Source organism: Rutidosis leptorrhynchoides, chromosome 5 (genome assembly GCF_046630445.1).
Source record: "Rutidosis leptorrhynchoides isolate AG116_Rl617_1_P2 chromosome 5, CSIRO_AGI_Rlap_v1, whole genome shotgun sequence".
Taxonomy (NCBI): Eukaryota; Viridiplantae; Streptophyta; class Magnoliopsida; order Asterales; family Asteraceae; genus Rutidosis; species Rutidosis leptorrhynchoides.
In genome coordinates this window covers 449130136-449143948 of record NC_092337.1, presented here as the reverse complement: position 1 = coordinate 449143948, position 13813 = coordinate 449130136, and the positions used below count along the sequence as shown (strand labels likewise).

At 32.6% G+C, this 13813-nt stretch overlaps 1 non-coding gene across 1 annotated transcript; it reads left to right on the top strand.

Annotated features, from left to right (window-relative positions):
- Positions 1–9190: 9190 nt before the first annotated feature.
- On the top strand, positions 9191–9297 carry LOC139850937 (small nucleolar RNA R71). Its single transcript, XR_011760310.1, has one exon. It is a non-coding gene; the product is annotated as a small nucleolar RNA R71 (small nucleolar RNA).
- The last annotated feature ends 4516 nt before the right edge of the window (positions 9298–13813 follow it).

Sequence of the window (13813 nt, the reverse complement as noted above, 5' to 3'; positions counted from 1 at the left end):
TTTTTAACAATGAACTTTTATTTTATTAGATAAAAAAGCTAGCAAGAAATTAGCATAAAAATAAAAAAGTACATGGGGGGCGAAACCGCTAACCAATGAACATCGAACCACAATCCATACGTGCATGTGGTTGAGACTTTATCCCATCGAGCGAGCCGGTAAAACTTCACTATAGGGTCAATATATACCACCACAATTAATGTTCAATTTGTTTAAATAAAATCAGGGGGGGCGACCCGAACCGCTAACCATTGAACATCGAACCACAATCCATACGTGCATGTGGTTGAGACTTTATCCCATCGAGCGAGCCGGTAAAACCTCACTATAGGGTCAATATATACCACCACAATTAGTGTTCAATTGGTTTAAAGAAATCAGGGACATCCCTAAGGATCGAACCCATGACCTCTCTCTATCTCATGACTCAAGGACATGGGATAACCCGTTAGGCTATTCCCGCAAATTCGTCACCAATTTGAACTTATCACCCAATTGAACTTTGTCACCCGGTGTTGTACAACTTTTTGCTTTTTTAACGGCTACTTTCATTACCAAGTTTCTTACAACTTAATAAAAAAAAGAAAAAAAACACCTACACTATTTAGAAAATTTGAATAAAAAGCTAACACATATCTTTATGGTGATCGCTCAGAAAAAGTCAAACGCACAAAATAACTTGAGTCACGTATATTTAGATTAAAAAACGTATGTGTAATAACTAATAAGCACTAGATGGTGTATCTATGTGAAGCTAATCTAACATATCATTACCATAGATACATAGATAGATGAAACAACCACCATCAAACACAATATCACAAAAATATGTATGAGGAAGGTAAGATGTAGACAATTATTCCTCTATTTTAGAATAAAGAGAAGTCATATTTCTACTCAGAGTAAAACAACCCAAGAGTAGAGAAAATCATCTCTCTCAATGATTTATGAATAGAGAGATTGCTTCCGAATGGACCTTCGACTAATAAGTATGTTAAAAAAGTGCAAGACGCCATGAAAATGGTAGAATTAAATTTCCATTGATTTTAAACATGCGTGAAGTTCAATTTAAGCTCTAAGCGACAGTTAAGTCGCCAATAAATCGACGTTTTCTGTCGACTCGATTAAACACTTGATTAGATGGTGTATCTTGAATTATACTAGATGACAAAATACAGTTTCCAAACTTTGATCTTACACATGCATTTCGAGGGCCCTTGGTTGCTAAGTTTTCTTCAATATGGCAATTATACTGTTTGTGAACCCGTTATATAACGACGTGCCTACACGGTTACTTAACGTCGACACGTATTATTATTGATTGATTTAGAGACGAAATAACAGCTAATTCACCCAATATTTTATGCCTAAAAAACGCTATATTCATCCTCTCACGACAATTTTGGGAAAGGGACGTTTTTAGTACATACTCGTTGTGGAGCTCTCGCTTTGCGTCGGGGGCTCCGTTTTGAATGCGAGTTAAAAAAAGTCTTGATCTATTTTGTAAAAAAAAAAAAATTCGACATCTAACATTGAAGGGTTGTTCCTTTTATAAAAGTTGCTTCTTTTAGCGTTCATTTTTTTTTAGTTGATCTATTTTGTTAAAAAAAAATATTTTTCGACATCTTTTGGTAGCATTGAAGGGTTGTTCCTTTTATGAAAGTTGTCTCCTTTATCGTTGAGGAAGAAAAGAAAAAAAAAAAGTTAGTTGATTTTTTTGGTAAAAAAGAATTTTTATCTTTTGGTAACATTGAAAGGTTGGTTCTTTTATGAGAGCTGCTTCTTTTATTGTTGGAGACCACACACACAAAAATTGTGAAATGACGAAAATACCCTTGATCACTATTGATGAATAGTGCTACAGGGTTTTGTCTATTAGATATATAGATAATTATGAAAACGGTTTTCAGTTTATATGCATATTTGTTTTGGTAAATCAATTGATTTTTATTTTTTTCAAATTATTTCATTAAACTTGTGCATTTTATATCTTTTAGTAAGTAACAAGATGTTATGAATTATAACAACCGAAATGAGAATTTGGTGTTCGGTAAGGAGTGGTAATGATAAATCAACTATTACTATCGATAAATTTACAAAATATATGAATTCACTAATTGTATTGCAGAATAATTAATGCATGGATTTGATCGATTTATTAAAATGAACATCTCCACTATGCTTTGTTCAATTGTTTAATTTTGAATAGAAAGTAAGAAGGGTAAAAAAAAAATATATTTTCAAATTTCAAGTTTTTTTTTTAAAAAAAAATTGTTATAAAATAGATAAATGATTAAAAAAAATAATTATAATATTTCACGTACAGTTAAAACCTCTATAAATAAATAATGTTTAGACCAAAATATTTTATTAATTTAGCGAGATTTAATTATATCGATAAATTAATAAGTTATTAATTTAAAAATTTTACTTATATTTGTAGCAACTAACAACTCTCAAATTAATGCATCGACATTCGAAATTACTATGTCCGTTCATTTTAATTATTTAAAATATTTTAGTAATTATTAACTTGTTTACTAGAAAATTCTAGAATATTAGAATATTTTACTAGAAAATCTTAAAATTTTAAAATATTTTTATAATTATTAGTTTATAATTTCGATGATATCAATATATGAAGTGCCCCATTCATATACATTATAAACGATTCACAATAGTTGATTTCATCGCGAGGTATTTGACCTCTATATGATACATTTTGCAAACATTGCATTCGTTTTTAAAAGACAAACTTTCTTTACATCGAAAGTTGTCGGCATGCATACCATTTCATAATATATCAAACTATAATTGACTTAATAATAATCTTGATGAACTCTACGACTCGAATGCAACGTCTTTCGAAATATGTCATGAATGACTCCAAGTAATATCTCTAAAATGAGCAAATGCACAGCGGAAGATTTCTTTAATACCTTAGAATAAACATGCTTTCAAGTGTCAACCAAAAGGTTGGTGAGTTCATAGGTTTATCGTAAACAATAAAATTCATCATTTTAATAGACCACAAGATTTAATATTCCCATTTTCCATAAACATCTGATGATGTAGCGTGAGGGTACGAAATAGTATTATTTTTAATACAAAATACTACAAAATATGACACAAGTTTTATTAATTTACGGATGGGATATACCTAAACCTTGCTACAACACTATAGGCAGTGTACCTAATCGTAGAGTAGTGTAGTTTTTAGTAAGTCCGGTTCGTTCCACAGGGAGCTGGTGATACTTACTATATTTTTAACTATATTTATACAAAATATATATAATTATATAAGTAGTAATATTATTATAAAGGGGGGTTTTACCGTTTAATGACCGGTTTGTCGATTCTATATTTTAAGCGTAAAGATAAATGACGATAATTAAAGTGCGTAAAATAATGACAATAAATAAAATGACAGTAAATAAAATTGCGAGTAATAAAATGACAGTAAATAAAGATACGATGAGAAATATAATAAAAGAATTATGCTTATTTAAACTTCCGTAATCATGATGTTTGACGTGTTGATTTTAATTTATTACCATGGGTTAATTGTCCTTTGTCCTGGTTTATTTGATACGCCTATCTGGTTTTTGTCCATAATAGTCCATCGGTCATAAATATAAAGTGCGAGTATCCTCGTCAAATTACCCTTATACCCGAAGTCAAATATTCCAACTGATTAAGGATTTAAACTGTGACGCAGCTATCACTTCTGTCAACAATTACACCAGTTATCACTGTATGTAATCCACCCCTGTTTTAATTAGTTTATGAATATTAATTCATCCACTTGATCAGAATGAATAATCAATTACCCAACCCAATTGATTAATTAAATGATTATAACAGATTCCATATGAACGTCACTAAATAGGACAACCATAATCATTATTAATTATTAGGTTAATTAATTTGAAGATAGGTTCGACAGACTCCAATGAGTTGTCACTCAATTAGACAATACCCCCCATCTATTAATAGTCAATAGTTCAATTTCCACAAGTGTCGGTCTTTTGCCCAAACCTTAATTATGGTCCAAAGTTCAATAACCCCTTCTTAATATTTTAGCCCAACATCACGATTACTTCGGCTCAAATAAGCATAATAATAACTTAGTTACGATACATTAATTTAAAAAGGAAGAACATAGCTTACAGTGGTGATTAATCGCGTAGCGTTACACGGACAGAATTTCGACTTACACACTCAAACGATCTCTATCATAAATCTTATTATTATCATAATTTAAAATTAAAATTAAGATTATTGTTATATCTTATTAAGTTAACATTATGATAGAGATATAGAATATAGATATTTGATCGATATAAAAAAAAAGATCGAAAAAGTTCTTCTCAATTCATCGTTACATAGATCCCTTTTATAGGCGAAATTAGAAATTGAATTTTCATTTACGACCCCTGAACTATGCTCAATTAACAACTTTTTATTATTTAATATTATTTTTATTATGAATTATTTAAATATTATATTTTATTCTTGTGCATAGTTGACTCGTAATTTTTACACCGTTGCGTCGAGCGCTGAAAGTTGGTTTATGCCCCGGTTCCGGATTTTCGAACGTCCTTTCGTACAATTTTATATCGTGTACTTTGCGTTTTGTAACTTGTACTCTTGTCATTTTTAGACGTTCTTCATCAATAATTTGAACCTTTTTAATTGTATCTTGAACATTTGAGCTTTTTGGACCTTTTCGTCTTCGAATCTTCGTTTTCGCCTTTTGTCTTCGCACTTATTTAATAAAAACAAATATTACTTGAAAATGGAACAATTGCAACTAAAAACTTGTCATTCTTGGGGGATAATGCTATGAAATATATGTTCCTTTTTAGCCTTATCAATATCCCCACACTTGAGCGTTGCTTGTCCTCAAGCAATACAGTCTTGAAATAAGATAATACAAATCACACGAATCACTTCTTTATTCTTCACACTTTGTACATCAGTGATTTTGATAGAGCGGTATAAACAATGATAGTAACGATAGAACCATGGTTAAAGGTGGGTGTGTCATCCACAGTTGCCTTGGGTTTAGGTCAACGACACTTGCAATCAAATAGCCGATTTACTTTCGGTTTCCAAAGCAAAGTGCACATTTGAAAGGCGGTTTACAGTCCCACATGACTATAAAAATGTAGATCCTTTAGGAAATTGGATCTTTATGAAAACATTTGATCTTTTGAAAATTCAATCTAGATTTTACCCTAGATAAGTTTTCTGATTTGACCCACCATTTGTTGTTGCAAAATATATTTGTGGATCAATATTTTGGCTAAAAACTTTTAGGTTCGTGTAATCCACTGCTATCCCTGTATCGGAAAGCACACATCCAATTTACTTGTTCCGTATATTACCTTTCGGTAAACTACCGTCCGGTTGTAAAGGAAAGCGATGAACAAGAAACTGTTAAGGCAATGTCCCATGACATGCAGATGATTATGGTCTTTTAACGTGTCGGATGCTAGAACTATCCTTGGTAGGAGCGATAGTAAAGATCATCCTATGATTTTTTGGTCTGGCACAAGGTCCTGTCTCCGACCATGCTATGCAACCACCGTTCTTACGGTTGACACCCGATTTGGTTCAGGTGACCTAATGAATTCCAGGTGAATTTCTTAGGATTTTACGTTCAATGGTAATGAACGCATTGAAAATGGTTTTTCAGAAAACAAATCGGTTTATATTTTTGATCAAAATATTTTCTCGTTCATGCTCGAGTTTAGATATCATCGAATTCCATGAGTTTGAATTCTCAATCTTTAAGGTCAATCTCTAGGATTGAGTATTATCAGTCTTAAAAGCTGATTTTTAATCTTTAAGGAGATTATCCTTTTCTGGGGATCTGATTCATTAGTCTTATCAAGCTAATTTGCACGGTGCCTCCCCATTGTACGAGATAAATCCTTCTCATGGTTAGGATAAATCTGACCACTTGGCGACCCTGTTTGATGCTGAGGTCCATGGATTTCCTGCTGATTTTAGTGATGACTTTTCTAGATTTTTCGTCAACCTACAGCTGGTCTGGACGACAACTTCATGACCTAAATCAAGAAGCGCGTGTCTTTTTCGGAAGACTTTACTTCCTTTTAATGATGGAATTGATTCATCGTGTAGATCCATCTTTTCTTTTCTTTCATCGGGTAAAACTGTTAATTTAGTCCAAAACAAAAGCACCTGCAATAACTTTACAGAAACATGTGATAGATAGTTTTTAATTGAATAACTTGGTACATTCTCCCCACACTTAGTTTCTTTCTTTGCCTTTTTATTATCCTTTATTCCATTTTAAATGAATTCAAGCGTTTTGGGTTGTTTCTCAATTTATGTCCTTTTCGAGGTAACGATAATTTCGGCATTAGCACCTAGTTTTCATCGTTCATAAATATGTATAAACATGATTTTAAATTCATTTAGTTGAAAATTTTTCAAATTTTCACAAAATTTGGCAATTAAACCAAGTGTAAACCCGAGAGAATTTATAACCCTTCCCCACACTTGAGATCATGCAATGCCCTCATTTGCATGAAATCAGACTATAATTATAAATTCATGAGGGTGATTAGTGTAGAAAAGTGATTAGAAATACCGAGTTTGCAATTACCAAGCTCGTCGAATGATTGATGGCGCCTCATCGTTCATTCCTTCATTTGTTATATCACATTTGTTGTTTTATGTCTTGTCGTCAAAATTAGCAGCTTTTGCTGAACTTAATAACAGTCTTTGAAAGTACGCTATTTTACCCTGTTTTGTACATAACATAAAATACAAACATATATATACATATTTTTGAAGTTTGGTATATAACCCCACGTTCAAAAATTTATAAAATATAATATTATTTTTTTTGGTATACTTTAAATCAATAAAATTAAAAATAATAACAAAATTTGTCGTCCCGATCTTTGGGTAAAGCAATTTCGGCTCAACGACCTAGTTTTCAACTTACGACGAATTTTAGAAATCAGTTTTTAACTTAATGAAATAAAGTACATTTTTGTTTTTAAAATCACACCAATTTAAATTTAAAAGCATATTAGTTTTATATAAAACCTACAAAATAAAAAAAATTCAGAATGGGAGGAGAAAACTAGTTCTTTAGTGTCTGCTAGCGGAAAAGACCAATCGGATTCCATTCTCGGAACTACACGAGAACAGAACAACTAACTCCAGACATCGTTTTCTTTTTAGAACATTTGAATCTCCCCACACTTAGGTAGCTGTGGTGTCGAAATTGTGATTAACTTCATTGTCAATTTCTCTTGGTCCATAATCAACTTGCGTATCTGTGACTTTTTCTTTAAGCCATTGGTCGGATTCCTGTGTAATATCCACAATTTCAACTAGTTTCGCCTTTTCTTTAGGCGACAGATTAGATACTAATCGGTTACATAACTTAAAGTTCCCCTTGGTTCTAGCATCGCGAATCCGTTTAATAAGTTTCTTCATTGAACTATTAATAACGGGGTCATCTAATTTCGTATCAACAACGGGGTTCTTTGTTATCAGGTCATCATTAGGTGTTACTTCATTTTCCCCACACTTAGGCATTTTATTATTGTTAAGCACTACCGTTGGAGTTGGTAAAACAACATGGTTATTACCAATCGTTTTTACTGGTTCAACGGTTTTGGTTGGTGGAGATTTAGACTTTCGAATCATAAAGGTGATTGATTTGTCACCACTTTTAAGTGTCATTATTCCATTTCCTACATCAAAGAACGCCCCGGTGGACGCAAAGAATGGTCGACCTAAAATTAGAGGAATGTTTAGGTCCTCTTCTATGTCAATGATAATAAATTCGACTAGAAAGGTTAAATTGCCTACTTGAACGGGTAGGTTGTCAGCAATTCCAACTGGGTGTTTAATGGTTTGATCAAGGAGTCGAACACTCATATCCGTTGGACTTAACTCACCTACACCTAATCTCTTATATAATGAAAGAGGCATAATACTTACACTCGCACCTAAATCTGCTAGTGCATCATACATGACACAGTCACTAAGTAGACAAGGAACAATAAATTCACCCGGATCACCTACCCTAGGTGGAGGATTTGGTGGAACTGTCTTCACCGGGTTTATCTTTACGGTTTTTGTTTCTTGTACTTTCTTATTCTTCTTCTTCTTCTTCTTTCCAGAAGTATCACAATCTTTATTACCTATCACTTGCTCATACTCAACTCCTTTTCTTGGAAACGGGATGGGTGGTTTGTATGGTGTCACCACTGGCTTTACATACTCGGGTGTTGGTGGTGGTGGTGTAACTTCTTCATTGTTACTCATATCTAAAACCTCCTCAACTTCTGGAGCTGGTTTTTCAGAATTCGTGGACACCATATTAACATTCTCATTCCGAGGATTTACTTCAGTATCACTCGGTAGCTTTCCTTGTTCCCTCTCACTCATCATGCTAGCAAGAGTACCTACGTGTTTTTCTAGATTCAAAATGGAAGCTTGTTGAGTTCTTAATGACTGATCAAACCTCTCGTTCGTTTGGGTTTGAGTTTCAATAAATTGTGTTTGAGATTCAACTAGCTTGAATACCACGTCTTTCATATTTGACTTTTTCTCTTCAGTTTGTTGTGGTGGTTTATATAAGCCAGGTCTTTGTTGATTGAAAGTGTTGTTTTGAGTTGGTTGGTTATTCGGACCTTGTTGGTTATACCAGTTATTTTCGGGTCCTTTTGGATTGTAAAGAATGTTTTGATTTCGATTGAAGTTTAGCTTTGGCGGTTGAAAATTATTTTGATAATTATTTCCAGGCCTTTGGTTCATATAGGAAACATTCTCTCGTTGTTCCAATGTTGGTTCAATGTGACAGTCTTTCATTAAGTGTGGTCCACCGCATAGCTCACAACTGATTCGTATTGCGTGAATATCTTTATTCATCTTTTCCATTCGTCTTTCGAAAGCATCTATTTTTGCTGAAACGGAATCAAAGTCATGGCTAGAATCGGCTCTAGCCACTTTAGATGAATGAAAAATATCTTTTTCTTGGTGCCACTCATGCGAGTGGGAGGCTGTGTTATCAATAATTTTGTAAGCTTCAGTTGCGGTTTTCTTCATAATGGAACCACCAGCTGTTATGTCGATGTCTTTTCGTGTAGCAACGTTGACACCTTGGTAGAATATTTGTACTATTTGGTAAGTGTCTAAACCGTGTTGAGGACATCCTCTCAACATCCTTCCGAATCTTGTCCATGCCTCATATAATGTTTCATTTGGCTTTTGCGCGAACGTAACAATTTCTCCTTGAAGTCTCACGGCTTTAGATGCCGGAAAGAATTGTTTAAGAAATTTTTCAACTAAAACATCCCATGTGTCAATCGCCCCTTCAGGTAACGATTCTAACCAATCTTTGGCTTCTCCCTTTAAAGTCCAGGGAAACAACATGAGATAGATCTGCTCATCTTCCACTTCTCGGATTTTGAATAGTGTACAAATTCTTTTAAACGTACGAAGGTGTTCGTTAGGATCTTCATTCGGTGCACCACTGAATTGGCATTGGTTAGTTACCATGTGTAGAATTTGTCCTTTGATTTCATAATCTGGCGCATTAACTTCTGGCTTAATAATGGCGTGACCTTGGCCCGTGCGTGTGGCTCTCATTCGATCTTCCATACTTAGAGGTTCCGTTACTTCCATAATTGAATTTGTTGAATACGAATCACTAGAGGATTCTGATTTAATGGTTTGTGGCTCAGGAGGAATAATTAGTGGTTCTGGATCTTGGAATTGTCCCTGAATATTCTCCGGATTCTCAATTGTGAGGTCGGGTTCAAAAGATGGATTATCGGAAATTTGAGTTGGAGTTCTTGGTCGACTAGATGATGATTCTAAAGAAAAATCAACGGCGACAATATTTGCTAGATGTCTTGATCGAGTTACAGGTGGTGAACGTATGAAAGGTGGTGAACGTTTTGCTCGGTGCATTCACAGAATATCCTATTAGTTATAAAAATAAGAAAAACTTATATAAGTTGTCCAATCAATAGACTTTTCTGATTTTGCCCACGTTTCGAATAGCCAAAAGATGCAGCAGAGGGGCAGGATTCGTTTGGTCTCAATATAATTGAGTACTGTTTGGCTCCAATAACCCGGTCCACGTACAAATCCAACTATTACTACGAACCAGAAAATTTTGATGTCTATCAATTTAACCACTTAAAATAAATTTTCGTAATTTTAAGAAATTTAGAGAAGAAGTAGAAAAAAATCTAAGTCCTAAAAACTAGAATGGCGAGAAATAAGAAAGAAAAAGATTGCGCGTCGAAAAAGGTCGAAAAATAAAAAGGTCGAAAAATAGGCGTCGAAAAATAAAAATAAGAAAGTAGCGCGAAAAACGGCGTCGCAAAATTCTAAAGCACCTAAATCTTAGTCTAAGGAATAAGCACTTAAGGGATTTTACGGCAAACCTAAAAATTCTAGAAGTAAAAATAACTATGGCAAAACTAAACTTAATACTAAAAATTGTAACTATAGTCTAAAAATCTAAAGGTAAGAAAATTTAATTTTTTTTTTTAACTTTTTTTTTTTTTTTTTTTTGACAGCTGCAAATCGTGAATGTTTTGATCCAAGGACAAACTACTCATATAAGGCTTATTACAAGTAAGTGGTCGACCCAAGTAGGACACCTTATTATGCGTGTTGTATTTTTTTTTTTTTTTTTTTAAAGTAGAAGATGATGAAAGTAATAATAGGGATAGAGATGCTAAGTCATAGTGTTACTTTACAGCTTGATATCACTAGGCTTCTTATTCAAATCAAACCACTAGAATTCTTTTTATTAAAATAAGGATTTGGTGCAATTTTTGTAAAGCAATTCGGTGGCACATAATACTAAAGAAATGACTCAAGACTAAACCTTGATTATCCGTAGCAAATTACTAGCATTTTGCTTAATTTTCATATCCAAATTTCTGAAATACGTGCAGTGTAGATTAATAGAAAATATAATAATATTTGACTTTAATAAAATTAAAATACCCATATACTTGGAATCTAAATATCTTATTATCGTCTTAGCTTGTTTATTTATCAATTATGATGGAATATGGAAACATGACGTGGATAGGTATTGCTATTAATTACAGTTCTTTTGGAGGGCCCTCCTTGGACTAGAATGACGGGCCGTAAACTATCTATCGTGTTTAAACCGAAATAATCCAATTTCCTAGAGTTACGGGGTATTTTTTTTTTATTATTATTTTTTTAATATAGATTAAAAATATAGCGTTTCGTCGGGTCCCCGGCAGCGGCGCCAAAAACTTGATGATGTAGCGTGAGGGTACGAAATAGTATTATTTTTAATACAAAATACTACAAAATATGACACAAGTTTTATTAATTTACGGATGGGATATACCTAAACCTTGCTACAACACTATAGGCAGTGTACCTAATCGTAGAGTAGTGTAGTTTTTAGTAAGTCCGGTTCGTTCCACAGGGAGCTGGTGATACTTACTATATTTTTAACTATATTTATACAAAATATATATAATTATATAAGTAGTAATATTATTATAAAGGGGGGTTTTACCGTTTAATGACCGGTTTGTCGATTCTATATTTTAAGCGTAAAGATAAATGACGATAATTAAAGTGCGTAAAATAATGACAATAAATAAAATGACAGTAAATAAAATTGCGAGTAATAAAATGACAGTAAATAAAGATACGATGAGAAATATAATAAAAGAATTATGCTTATTTAAACTTCCGTAATCATGATGTTTGACGTGTTGATTTTAATTTATTACCATGGGTTAATTGTCCTTTGTCCTGGTTTATTTGATACGCCTATCTGGTTTTTGTCCATAATAGTCCATCGGTCATAAATATAAAGTGCGAGTATCCTCGTCAAATTACCCTTATACCCGAAGTCAAATATTCCAACTGATTAAGGATTTAAACTGTGACGCAGCTATCACTTCTGTCAACAATTACACCAGTTATCACTGTATGTAATCCACCCCTGTTTTAATTAGTTTATGAATATTAATTCATCCACTTGATCAGAATGAATAATCAATTACCCAACCCAATTGATTAATTAAATGATTATAACAGATTCCATATGAACGTCACTAAATAGGACAACCATAATCATTATTAATTATTAGGTTAATTAATTTGAAGATAGGTTCGACAGACTCCAATGAGTTGTCACTCAATTAGACAATACCCCCCATCTATTAATAGTCAATAGTTCAATTTCCACAAGTGTCGGTCTTTTACCCAAACCTTAATTATGGTCCAAAGTTCAATAACCCCTTCTTAATATTTTAGCCCAACATCACGATTACTTCGGCTCAAATAAGCATAATAATAACTTAGTTACGATACATTAATTTAAAAAGGAAGAACATAGCTTACAGTGGTGATTAATCGCGTAGCGTTACACGGACAGAATTTCGACTTACACACTCAAACGATCTCTATCATAAATCTTATTATTATCATAATTTAAAATTAAAATTAAGATTATTGTTATATCTTATTAAGTTAACATTATGATAGAAATATAGAATATAGATATTTGATCGATATAAAAAAAAAGATCGAAAAAGTTCTTCTCAATTCATCGTTACATAGATCCCTTTTATAGGCGAAATTAGAAATTGAATTTTCATTTACGACCCCTGAACTATGCTCAATTAACAACTTTTTATTATTTAATATTATTCTTATTATGAATTATTTAAATATTATATTTTATTCTTGTGCATAGTTGACTCGTAATTTTTACACCGTTGCGTCGAGCGCTGAAAGTTGGTTTATGCCCCGGTTCCGGATTTTCGAACGTCCTTTCGTACAATTTTATATCGTGTACTTTGCGTTTTGTAACTTGTACTCTTGTCATTTTTAGACGTTCTTCATCAATAATTTGAACCTTTTTAATTGTATCTTGAACATTTGAGCTTTTTGGACCTTTTCGTCTTCGAATCTTCGTTTTCGCCTTTTGTCTTCGCACTTATTTAATAAAAACAAATATTACTTGAAAATGGAACAATTGCAACTAAAAACTTGTCATTCTTGGGGGATAATGCTATGAAATATATGTTCCTTTTTAGCCTTATCAACATCATACATAAAATTCATTCATATGAATTGAACACCTGGTAATCGACCTTAACAAATTGCATATAGAATATCCCCATCATTCCGGGAAAACTTCGGACATGATAAATTCGCCATCATTCCGGGACAACTTCGGACATGATAAATTCGCCATCATTCCGGGACAACTTCGGACATGATAAATTCGCCATCATTCCGGGACAGCTTCGGGCATGATAAAAAAAGGCATATTCGATTTCGATAATTCAACCATAGAATGTAGTTTCGATTACTTGTGTCTATTTCGTAAAACGGTTATAAAAGTAGCGCATGTATTCTCAGTCCCAAAAATATATATTGCAAAAGCATTTAAAAAGGGAGCAAATGAAACTCACAATACTGTATTTTGTAGTAAAAATACATATGACGGCATTGAACAATTGAACAATGCAGGGTTGGCCTCGGATTCACGAACCTATATCATTCGTATATTCATTAATACATATTATTGTAATCGAACAAATATTTATATTATTATTATAATTTTTATATATTTTATTATATATTTATTTTATATATTTTAATAAATAATAAGATCTTAATATAGTTTACTTATGTGTATTAAATATATTATTATATGAATATCATTTGTTAGTTACATTAATGGAAATATTAAGATATGGGTAATAATACTATTAAATTTAAAAATAATAATAAT